The sequence below is a fragment of the Macrotis lagotis genome, chromosome 5 (genome assembly GCF_037893015.1).
Source record: "Macrotis lagotis isolate mMagLag1 chromosome 5, bilby.v1.9.chrom.fasta, whole genome shotgun sequence".
Classification (NCBI taxonomy): Eukaryota; Metazoa; Chordata; class Mammalia; order Peramelemorphia; family Peramelidae; genus Macrotis; species Macrotis lagotis.
The window spans coordinates 231,523,319-231,535,905 of NC_133662.1; positions in this window are offsets into that span (position 1 = coordinate 231,523,319).

Consider the following 12,587-nt stretch of genomic DNA (forward strand, 5'->3'; position numbering starts at 1 on the left):
TTTTTTCACAGTTATTATTACTTACTTTATTTTCCTCCATTTTATTTCCTTACATTTAATCTATTCTCTTTCTTCTCTGTTTTGTTTCTGACTAGCCCCTCACCCAGTTGTGCTACTCTCAATAATCTCCAGTCTTTTCATTTATCCCCTTCCCCTGCTAATTTACTGAAGGGCAGGATAGATTTCTAAACCGAATTGAATGTGTATGTTATCCCCTATTTGAAGCAATTCTTATGTGAATACGGTTCTCCTGAGTTCAAATCTGACCTCAGATACTTAATAGTTTTCTGGCTATGTAACCTTGGACAAGTCACAACCCCTCTGCCTTATGAAAACAGAGAGAGAGAGAGAGAGAGAGAGAGAGAGAGAGAGAGAGAGAGAGAGAGAAAGGTTCTCACCTTTCTCTAACTTCTGCCCTCTTTCACTCTGCAATAAACTTTTTCTTGCCTCTTTTATGAGAGATAATTTGCCCCATTCTACCTCCCCTTTTCCTTGACTCCCAATACATTCCTCTCTCACCCTTAATTTTATACTTTAGAGTCTAATGATCAGTTCTAAAGAGGATGATAAGTCTCTGTCCCCTGGGCTTCAGTGTTGGCCTTTCCCCAGTAATTTAGAATCATAGGCATCTGTGCTTTGGCATCTTGTCCCTTCAGGGAAGGATGGTTGTCACAATTAAATGATTTTTACACAGATGTTCTATGTTGCCTTTAGACTGCATGAAGTGAACATTTCCCAGTATCCCAGCCCTATAATCAACAATTCTGAATGGGCAGTTTGCAACGCATTTATAAAAGAAATCTGTGAATCCATTAACAAGAAGGGAGCCTTGGAAGAGGATGTAAAGGGAAATAACAGAGGCAAGGAAATAACAAGGCAACCGTGCCCAGACAAGTGATCTTTATTGTTGCTTAGGAAAAAAGAGAAGAATGCTTTGCATTATGGGGGGTGGCTTAAGATAAATTAAATTATAGCCTCAATTTTCTAAGAATAACTGTAGAGTTCAAAGCTAGGGGAGAGCCTAGAGGCTGAGGATTGAGAAGAATTGGGAGCAGAAATGATCAATTCCCTCTTCTGCTCTTCATAGAGTAAGACAGCAGATCAGCAGCAGCCCCCAGAGCTGGACCCACAGCAGCCTCCGGAGCTCCCACAGCAACCCCCAGAGCTCCCACAGCAATCCCCAGATTGCTGACTGCGTCCACTGCCACTGTCACAGCAGTCAGATCTCTGGTGCCTTCTTCTGTGGGATCTCCTGTGATGGGAAAGACAGCAACCGCCCCCTGAGTGAGAGCCACAGCACCCCCCGCTGGACCCACAGCATCCCCCAGAGCTGCAGCATCCTCCAGAGCTAGAACTACAGCAGGAGACAGAAGGAGGGCACGGACACTTGGGGGGACATTTGGGGGGACATTTAGGAGGACATTTAGGGGTCTGACACTTGGGAGGACACTTAGGAGGACACTTGGGGGCCTGGCACTGCTGCTGGCTTTGCTGGCAGGACATCTTGGTTGAAGTTCAGGAAACCTGAAAAACAATTTCAGAATTTTTTCAGATGGATGAAATTGAGTCTTAAAAGTTTTCATCACTCAAATTGATTTAATTAAAATGCATCTAGTTTAAAATTTGGGTTGAGGGAGCATATAGTTTTTTTCACTTCTACAGTTTATCAGTAGTCTGTCTCTTTTACTTTTTTCTCTGTCTCTTTTCAAGATTTATACATTTATATGTGTATATATGCATTTATATGTATATTTATTCTTTATATATGTATATACACATATATCTATATATCACATATACACAGTTATCTAAATATATCTATATCTAGATGTATATCTATATTTATATTTATATCTACATAGAGAATCTTATGTACTTGTTAGGAATTGCAGAACTTGTAAAATTATAGTCTTAAAGATTACCTTGTCTAAAGATTATCTTAAAGATAAATAATATCTCTATCCTATAAAAGAGAGGGGATGACTTCCATTGACATCCTGAGGACACCTTTTGAGTTCCACTTCTTTCAAGTTTCCAGAAACTCAAATCATTGTTCTTCTTCTCTACTTCCCTTACAAAGACACTAGAACCTTTTTTGATCTTTTTTTCTGGGGACATCCAAATGGGTTCCCCATCAGTGAAGGGCAGACGCAAAGTACATGCTTCTATTCTTCACTAGACATTGAAGTTCTCATTCACTTTAACTCTTTCTTCCTCCTCCTCCTCCTCCTCTGCCCCTCTATCATCTGCCTTCATCCCAAATACTACTTCTCTTCCCACTCCTCTCTCCCTCTCTCCCTCCTTCTCCATCCCTCTCCTCCAACACCCTCCTCCAAGACCATCCCTAGACCCTCATGCAGTCACTCACCCCGATCACAGACAAGGACAGGAACTCTCTGCTGAAGAACCAGAGTGGGTGAGGAGCTGGGATCAGGGAGACCTTTTATAGGGCAGCCCAGGCTGAACTGTGGGCATGAGACTCAGCTCTGTAGGAAGAAGAGCTGTGTGTCAGACCATTCCTGAGATTTTTTAAGCCCAATTCCACTGACATGTACTAGCACATGAATCCTTTGAGATGTCAAGGGATATTAAGATACATCTCATTTACTTGACTCATTTTATAGATGAAGACACTAAGACTTTGAAAGATAGATCTTTTCTAATGAAGTCACAGAAGTGGTAAGTGAATTAGCCAAGGTTTAAAACATGGTCCCCCAAATGAAGCCCATGTTCTTTCCATTGGGTCATGTAAAGGTATATCCAAGACAACTGCCTAAGCAAGAGGAGATTCAGATTGGGCTTTCAGTTGAGCATATTCTTTGAAAAGACTTGGAACCCTCAATTCAAATAGTAGGTTAGAGAAGTGCCATGGCATATAGCCATTGGGTAAAATCTTCAGTTGCTTCAGTCACTGAGCTCTGATGCCTTCTAGACATTACCATCTGACCTCATTCTGACCTCCAGATTAAGATGGTGGAATGAACACTTTAATTGGAATCACAATCTCTAATTTCAAATTCTTGTTCTGTTCCTTATCATCTCTATGTTAGGACAGTCACTTCTCTGCCTGGATTTTGATCTCATCTCTAAAAATAAAAGATTGGAATGTATGAGTTCTGAAGTCTTTTAAATTTAAAAGCTATAATTGGATATTTTCCTCTGACCAATTTTACTATCCTTAGCTTTACCAAGATTTATTTTAACTCTACTCTGAAACACAATCACCCCTCAAGAAGCTCCAGGCTGCCCCAAATCTCTCTCTCACACAAAAGAAACATTCCTCCTCCAAACTACACCCTTCTTATTTCATAACATAACTCAACAATGGGGAGTAAATGACCATCCATGCATCCATCTAACCATCAAACCTTCATTCATACATTTATTCATTCAACTATTAGTTGAAAACAAAATTTTCTGCTAAAAGTTTCAGAAGAGAAAAAAAAGATGAATGAGACATAGCTAAGATTTATCTTTCTCATTAAGATATTTTTTACTTTTGCTATAACATTTGATCGTTAGTACAACCCTGGCAACTGAGGTAATGATTTCCTGCATTGTTTAACTGAGGAAAATGAGACAGTTTAAGTAACTTATCCAAGTACCCAGCCAAGACTCTTCTGGGGCAGAATTTTAACTCAAAATCTGTATTCTAATCATGAGATAACAAAATCACCATTAATTGCAATTCAATGTATTATTAAATAAATATCATAAGACATTAGGGCAGTGGGAGATTATCTCTGTCTGGGATCCCCAGGAGCATCTTCATGGATGGGGAAAGGATGGAAATGATTTGTGCTTTATTCATGGGGCCTTGTATTATATGTGTCCCTTAGTATCACCTTTATGTCCTATCTACCTACATGTCTCCTAGGAACTGAAGTCATCTTTTTTCATCATAATGTGTAGCCTCCTATTTCATATTCAAATATTCCTTGATACTTTTTAGATTATTTTATACTTGTGACCCTGTCAAGACTTTGGAATACCTACAGGTTTACATATATATATACATATATATATATGTATATATGTGTGTATACATATATATGTAGCTTCCTCCTCTACCAAAATAAAAATCAATCACTTATTCATTATCTCTCTTTCTTTGTGTCTTTGTCTTTCTGTCTCTGTCTCTGAGACAGAGCACAACTAAAGCTCACATTCTTAGTAAAAAGTAAACAAGACAGACAACCTCCAACCTCCTTCCTATTTCCTGGAGCAGATTCCTTCATCTAAAGGAAGGCTGGAAAATGAATTTCAGAATATGAGGCCTTGTTTTATTTGTGGGATATACCAACATGTATCACTTGCAAGTACTGTCCCAAGCTATTCATTTGATGTTTTTTCCATGTTGTGTATAAATGGTTCCCAAGCATTGTTTCTGAATAAAAGAACTGCCCCGAAGACAGAGACTGGACAGATAATATCCAGAGGATAGAGAAGTGAGTGGGTGATTGTTCTGAGTCAGGCTAGGGGGCATGGTTTGAAGAAAAAATGAACCACAAAAACCTAAATTACTGACCATAAAAAAGAGGAACTTTTGTGAGTTATTAAAGTGTCACCCCACCTTCATATAAAGGGAATAGCTGTCTGATTCCTTAAAAAAAGGATTGCCTTGTTCACTAAAGTCAAATCCATTTTAAATAAGCAATGTGTGTGTGTGTGTGTGTGTGTGTCTTTACATTTAATGTTTCATGATAATATGACAAAAGCCTCAAAGATAAAATCAAGGAATCTGGGTTACAGTTTGAGCTACACTGTTCATTCCTTTATTTAAAATACTCTATTTTCAGAATCTCAATGTATTCATCCGAAAAATGAGAAGATTGGATTAATGTCCCCTGAACTTCCTTCTGGCTCTAAATTCATCATTCTTTGATCTTATTATTGGAAGTGAGCTACCCCAGGGGATATCTCTATACCTGCTAACTTCAGTATTGCTGATAATACTGATGGTGTTGATGAACTTTTTTTTTTTAGTTTTTTTTTTTTTTTGCAAGGCAATGTGGTTAAGTGGCTCGCCCAAGGCCATACAGCTAGATAATTATTAAATGTCTGAGGCCACATTTGAACTCAGGTCCTCCTGACTCCAAGGCCAGTGCTCTATCCACTGCGCCACCTAGCTGCCCAGTGTTGATGATCTTATAACTAATAATGATAAAGTATATAACCGGACTTTGTGAAATTTAGATGCCTTTCTATGATGAAGAACACAACAATGACAATGATGATAACAGGAAAGGAGCCAGCCCTGTTTGTCACCTTTTATTCACCCCAGTAGTCAACTACAATTTTAGACACTCTATACAAAATCTATGACCCGGAATTTAAGGAAAAGTTGAAGATTTTCTCTACTTTTTTCCCTTCATGATGGACTAGAGCTCGAAGGAGGGTCAAGTGGTTAGGTCATATTTAGTGAATTCTATCAGTCTGAAGATAGGTCATATAGATGGTTCCCCTGGATCCTTGTGGTCTTAGGAGTAAGGAATGATTTCCTTGAGTTTCTATTTGATAGGAGATGAAAAGTATTTTCACAGGGGGGAAGAGGCCAAGAATGGAAGAGACTGGGGAAAGGTTGTTCAGCTCTACCAATACAAACATTTGTCAAAATTAGGAGAGGTTAAGAAATCCATGGGGTGGGGCAGCTAGGTGGTGCAGTGGATAGAGCACTGGCCCTGGAGTCAGGAGTACCTGAGTTCAAATCCAACCTCATATATTTAATAATTACCTAGTTGTGAGGCCTTGGGCAAGTCACTTAACCCCATTGCCTTGCAAAAACCTAAAAAAAGATACATGTGGGAGGAAGTGGAAAGCTTCTGATTGTGTACCAAAGATAGTTTGTAAGAATTGTTCACTCTAATTAACCCTTTCTCTTTTTGGAGGGTGTGGAGTTGATGCCAACATATGTTGTGTAGCAGACCGAGTGGGTAGAGTGTTGAAATTGGATTCAGGGAGACCTGAGGTTGCATCCTCATTGTGCAAATTTGGGTAAATCACTGACTTTTCTCAGTCTCAGTGTGCTCATCTGTGAAACTGGTATAATAACTGTTAGCTCAAGGAGTTGTGGTGAGGGTCATTGCAATCTCAATTCACTATAGAAATTCTGGGAAGGTGATACTGTGAGATCAGTGCACAGAAGAAATAGAGCCTGTCCAATTCCCCCTCTCTGGGATTGAGAGTGGTCTTTTCCCTCAGCATTCCCAGTCAGAGGTGGGAACCTGGTCAGCCAGATCCTCTTTCTCCAAATCTCTGGGGTCAAGGGAAACACAAGAAGGACACATTTTGAATGACTTATGCTCCATTGCAGTATCTCACAAGCCTTATCATTTCACTTCCCCTTTGGGAAGTTCTCTGGTTTAGGGGTTAGAATCTTTGGATTTCTGTGTCATTTCTCTGCTTGATTCCACTCTCATTTCATCTACCAGATTTTTCCATGCCACTTCTCTTGGTTTTCTTGGTAAGTGTTGATTCTTTATTGTAGTTTTCTTCATTTTCTTTAGAATTGGTCATTCTATCTTTAAAAAAATGAAATAGGGTAGATAGGTGGCACAGTGGGTAGGGCACCGACCCTGCAGTCAAGAGGACATGAGTTCAAATCTAGTCTCAGACACTTAATCTTATTTAGCTTTGTGACCTTGAGCAAGTCACTTAACCCCAGTACCTTGGAAAAAACCAGACCCCCCACCAAAACCCCCAAAAGATAAATTAAATTAAGGATGAGAGGGGAATGTACTGGGAGAAAGAGAGAGGGGTAAATTATCTCACATAGAAGCAAGAAAAAGCTCTATAGTTGAGGAGAAGGGGGGGGGATGAAGGAGGAGTGTATGAACCTTACCCTAAGCAGAACTTGCTCAAACAAAACCTCTATTTTGAGAATAGAAATCTATCTTACCCCACAGCAAAGTAGAAAGAAAAGGAAATAAGACTCAGAGAGGATCACACTGGCCAACCAAATGATTGATGACATGAGTGGCACAATTATGTTTATCATAGTATATAGTATGCAGTACAAAGTATCCTTTTCACTTAACTTTACCAGACTCATTCTACCCCATGGATTGATTGATTGATAGGAAATAGGACTATTCAAGATGGTAGGGCTGCTGCAAGAATCTCTTGGCCATAAATTGGTTTTATTTCTTCCTGTATCAGCAAGGCATCTCATGGATGCCCATTAGTTGGGGAGTGACTGAACAAAGTGTGGTATGTTACTGTGTTGGAATGCTCTTCTACTATATGAAGTGATTAGCAGCATACTCGCAGAAAAATCTGGAAATATTCATATGAGCTGATGCAAAGTGAAATGTATTGTATACAATATATCAGCAATATTGTAGTATGATCAATTGTGAATGACAGCTTTTCTCAGCAATATTATGAGCCAAGACACCTATCCATCCCCAGAAAAAAAATTGATGCAGTTTGAATACAGATTGAAGCATATATTTCTACTTTATTTTTCTTGAGCTTTCTTTTTTGTGGTCTATGTTTTCTTGCACATGACTATAATAGAAATATTTTGTTTGACTAGACATGTACAACTTATCAAATTGCTTGTTTTCTCAATGTTGGGGGGACTGAGGTAGGAGGAATGGAGAGAATTTGGAATTCAAAGTCTTAAAACTGAATGTTGGGGGCTGCTAAGTGATGCAGTGGATAGAGCACTGGCCCTGGAGTCAGGAGTACCTGAGTTCAAATCTGACCTCAGGCATTTAATAATTGCCTAGCTGTGGCCTTGGGTGAGCCACTTAACCCCATTTGCCTTGCAAAAACCTAAAAAAACCTGAATGTTAAAAACTACTTTTACATGTAACCAGGAAAAATAAAATACTAAATAAATAAATAAAACAAAAAAGAAAATATCTATATTCATTCATGTTTCACATTTGCACATTACTTACTAGCAAAACTTAACTTTCTTGAAGTCACAAACTTAATCTTCTTTCTCTTAATAATAGAAATTTTGTCAAAAAAGAGAAGAATTGGTCATCCCTCTAATTATGGAGATGTGCTTCTGTGGGTGACTCCATTAACTTCAGAAAACTTCATTTGGTAATTGTTTTTAATAGATTTAATTTTAAATTAAACAAAAATATTTCAAGCAGTTATCTTTTTTCTTTAATGTCCTTTACACTGAAAAAATAGAAAGAAAAAAGCATGCTGATTTTATTCATCCATACAAAAGCTGAATTTTCAATAGTAAAAAAAAAAAAAAGGAGTGAGGCAATGTGTCATTCTAGTAAAGCAATCTCAGAGGTGTTCCATGGAGAGAAGGGGCTATAAGTGAGTGAGATTTGGATATAGTGGATATAGTTTGAGAAAACTCCCAGCACCTTCACTGTGAAAATAACCCTTCTTGGCTAGAACCAATTCTAAGAGCATGTGGCAAAGGAAGGTGACTCAGTGGAGAGGATTTGAGGTGCACAATTAAAATTTTCCATTGAAGTGTTTCTCTCCCCTCCACACTGACTTTACAGCATCATAGTAACACAGATGTTAGATAGCAAAGGGGCTCCAGTGAATTTCCCGGCTGATTCATTTACAAGAGGAATCACTGCTCTAGTATACGTTCTTGGTGATCATTGAGTCTGTGACCCCATCTTTTGGTATGTGATACTTTTTGGTGAAAGCTTTATCTTTGAGGTCTGAATTTGTGCTCAATTTGGATTCTGGGTACTGGATTGGATTCTGGTTTAAATATGGATCCTGACCCCATGTCTCTTGACTTCATGAGTAAGTCATCTTATCTCTCCAGATAATTTCCCAATCTGTCAAATGTGGATGAAAATATTTATTATACAAATCTTATGTAATTTTAAAAGGAAATGACCCTGAAAAAGCTAAACCTCCATGGAAATGGGAGCGATTGTCATTTGTGCTCCCATTAGATAGTTATGGGATATAGTGACTAGAGCCCAGAATTTGAAATGTAAAAGGTATAGAAACAACATGACAATAAAAATACAATATAAATCATCCCCATTCTTTTTTTTAATTTTAATTTTTTTTGCAAGGCAAATGGGGTTAAGTGGCTTGCCCAAGGCCACACAGCTAGGTAATTATTAAGTGTCTGAGACTGGATTTGAACCCAGGTACTCCTGATTCCAGGGCCAGTGCTTTATACACTACGCCACCTAGCCACTCCTAATCACCCCCATTCTTTAACCCATCATATAGCATGTCATTCATGTAGATGTTCCTGGTGATCAAAGAAAGAAATAATCTCTCACTGTCCTAATGAAGTCTTTTGATATTTATCTGTTATTACGCTGAAGTATAATAATCGGTCAATTTGTAATCCCTGGATTAGAATACAGATAGAGAACTGAAATCCTGTCCCTGAAGTTTCTTAGCTGTGTAACCCTGGGCAAGTCCCTTAAACTCTCTCTTAAACTCAGTTTTCTTACCTGTAAAATGCAGAAAATCTTAATCCCAGCTACCAGGATTGAACTGAGGATCAAATGAGAAAATAAAAGTAAAATGTTTATTAAATCTTAATGAGCAAGATAAATTTTAGATACTATTAGCAGTAATATTACTGAGAAGAGGAACTGTCTCAGTCATCATTTTTTTTTCCTCTTCTGAAATGTTTAGCAGAGAATTTTGTTCTCAACTAATAGCTGAATGGATAAATGTAGGAATGAAGAATTGTTGGGTAGCTGGATCAATGGGTGGTCATTTACTCCCAATTGCTATTAAAAAAAAGAATATAGAGATAATAAGGGACAGAGTAAGGCCCAATGACTAGACTTCAAGGCACTCCCCTAAACTACTGTTTGTGCGGAAGTTTCCCAGTATTTTCAAAGAATCTGCCCAACTGACTGTACCATTTGAATCTCCTCTTGCTACAGTAGTTACCTTAGATACACCTTTGCATGAACTGATGAAAAGAACATGGATTTCATTTGAGGGAACCATGTTTTAAGCCTTGGCTAATTCCCTTAGCACTTCTGTGACTTCATAAAAAATATTTGCCTTTCAAAATCTTTGTGTCTTCATCTATAAAATGAGCCAATTAAATGAGATGCATCCTATCATCCCTCAACATCTCAAAGCTCCATGTGCTGGCACATGTCAGTGGATCTGAGTTTAGAGAATGTCAGGAATTTTCTGACACATATCATGGGTCGAGAAGGCCACTCTTCCTCCTAGAGAGCTGACACTCATGGCCACAGTTCAGCCTGGGCTGCCTTATAAAAGGTGTCTCTGGCCCTGACTCCTCACCCACTCTGGTTCTTCAACAGAGTTCCTGTCTGTGTTTGTGATCAGGGTGAGTCTGTGTGAGGGCCTGGGGACGGGTTTGGAGGAGAGTGTTGAGGGAGAGGGATGGAGAAGTGAAGCAGAGGAAGAGAGGAGCAGGACAAGAAGTATTTGGTATGAAGGCAGAGGATAGAGGAAGAGTAAAAAGAATTAAAGTAAAAAGTTCAATGGCCGTTGAAGAATAAAAGTTTGTACTTTAAATTAGCTCTAGACTGATAGGGAACCATTTTGGATGTTCCCAGAAAAGAATCAGAAGAGGGTCTGGTGTGAGGATGATGGGGAGGAGGAACAATATTGGTCTGAGTTTCTAGAAACTTGAATGAGGTGAAATTCAAAAGGTAGGCTCAGAGTGGTGATGAAGTCATCCCCTCTGTTTCCTAGGATACAAATATTACTATTTAACCTTTAAGAATGATAAAATTTTACTAGTTCTGCAATTCACAACAGGTAAATAATTATATATACATGTATAAATATAAAGAGAATTGGGAAGAGACAGAGAAATAGATGCAAAGAGAAACTGTTGATAAACTCCTTTATTGAAGAAAAATGTATTTTCCCTTAAGCTAAATTCTAACCTAAATGCATTTTTCTTTCAGTTTTTGCAAGGCAATGGGGTTAAGTGACTTCCCTAAGGTCACACAGTTAGGCAATTATTAAGTGTCTGAGGCTGGATTTGAACTCAGATCCTTCTTACTCCAGAGCTACACTACCTAGCTGCCCCTAAGTTAAATGCATTTTAACACAGGAATGATTTTGTTAAGTCTTTTCTTCCTGATTACTGATGTCTTCTAGAAAAAAAAAATTACTATCACACTGTAGATCAATTTGAATGATAAAAGGTTCTAAGACTTGATTTCATCCATTTGAAAAAACCCTATATTGTCTTTCAGGTCCCGTGAACTCCACCAAGATGTCCTGCCAGCAAAGTCAGCAGCAGTGCCAGGCCCCCAAGTGCCCCCCTAAGTGTCCTCCCAAGTGTCAGACCCCCAAATGCCCACCCAAGTGTCCTCCCAAGTGTCCCCCCAAGTGTCCATGTCCTCCTGTCTCTTCCTGCTGTGGCTCTAGCTCTGGAGGATGCTGCAGCTCTGGGGGATGCTGTGGGTCCAGTGGAGGATGCTGCAGCTCTCATTCTGGAGGCGGCTGCTGCTTTTCCCATCACAGGAGATCCCACAGACGAAGACACCAGAGGTCTGACTGCTGTGACAGTGGCAGTGGGCGCAGCCAGCAATCTGGTGGTTGCTGTAGCAGCTCTGGGGGCTGCTGTGGGTCCAGCTCTGGGGGCTGCTGTTGATCTGCTCCTACCCTATAAAGAACAGAAGAGACAATTGATAATCTGCGCTCCCTTTTCTCCTCACTCTTAAGTCACATGCCTCTCCCCCAACTTTGAACTATTCTGATATTCTTAGGATATTGAGACAATCATTTCATTTTATCTTGAGACCCCATCCCAAATAGGAACCATCCTTCTCATTCTCATTTATCCTAAGCAACAATAAAGTTTATTCCTCTGCTCACAGGTACCTGGTATTCTCTTTTATTTCCCCTTATAATTTATTTCAAGGCTCCTTTCTTATTAATGGACCTACAGATTTCTTGGAGATAACGCAGTCAGTATTATTGTTGATAGGGCTACAATGCTGGGTAAAGTTCACTTCAGGCAGACGCAAGGGTGTGTAGGGAAATCAATAAATTATGACAATCATCTTTCCCTGAAAGGACAGGTGTACCAAGATCTAAATGCTTCAGACTCTAGGTTCCTTAAGAAAGGTCAAAACTCATGCCCAGAAGAAAAGGAGGGAGAGAGAGAGAGAGAGAGAGAGAGAGAGAGAGAGAGAGAGAGAGAGAGAGAGAGAGAGAGAGAGAGAGAGACTAACCAGGCTGGGGAATCAACCTTCTGTTTATAGCAGAAAGTCTCATGGGCCAAAACTAGTGGATTGAGTATCAGGCCTGAAGTCAGAGTCAGGTAGAGTCATCTGTATGAACTTAAATCTGACCTCAGACATTAAATGACTTGGACAAGTCACTTAACACTGTTTGTCTCAGTTTCCTCATCTATAAAATGAGTTGCAGAAAGAAATGGCAAACCTCTCCAGTATCTTTGCTAAGAAATCCCCCAAATGGAAATCCAGAAGAGTAAGACATGGCTGAAATGAGTGAACTCTATTTAGCAAGATCAAAAGTGTAAACATTTTTCCCCACTTCAGCGTCTGGGAGCATCCTCATCCCTGTCACACGTGGAGTCCTAAAGCTGTCTTATAGCAAGTGCTACAAAGCATTCACCTCACAAAATGCATTTCTTAGTGTAGCGCAGTTGCTAC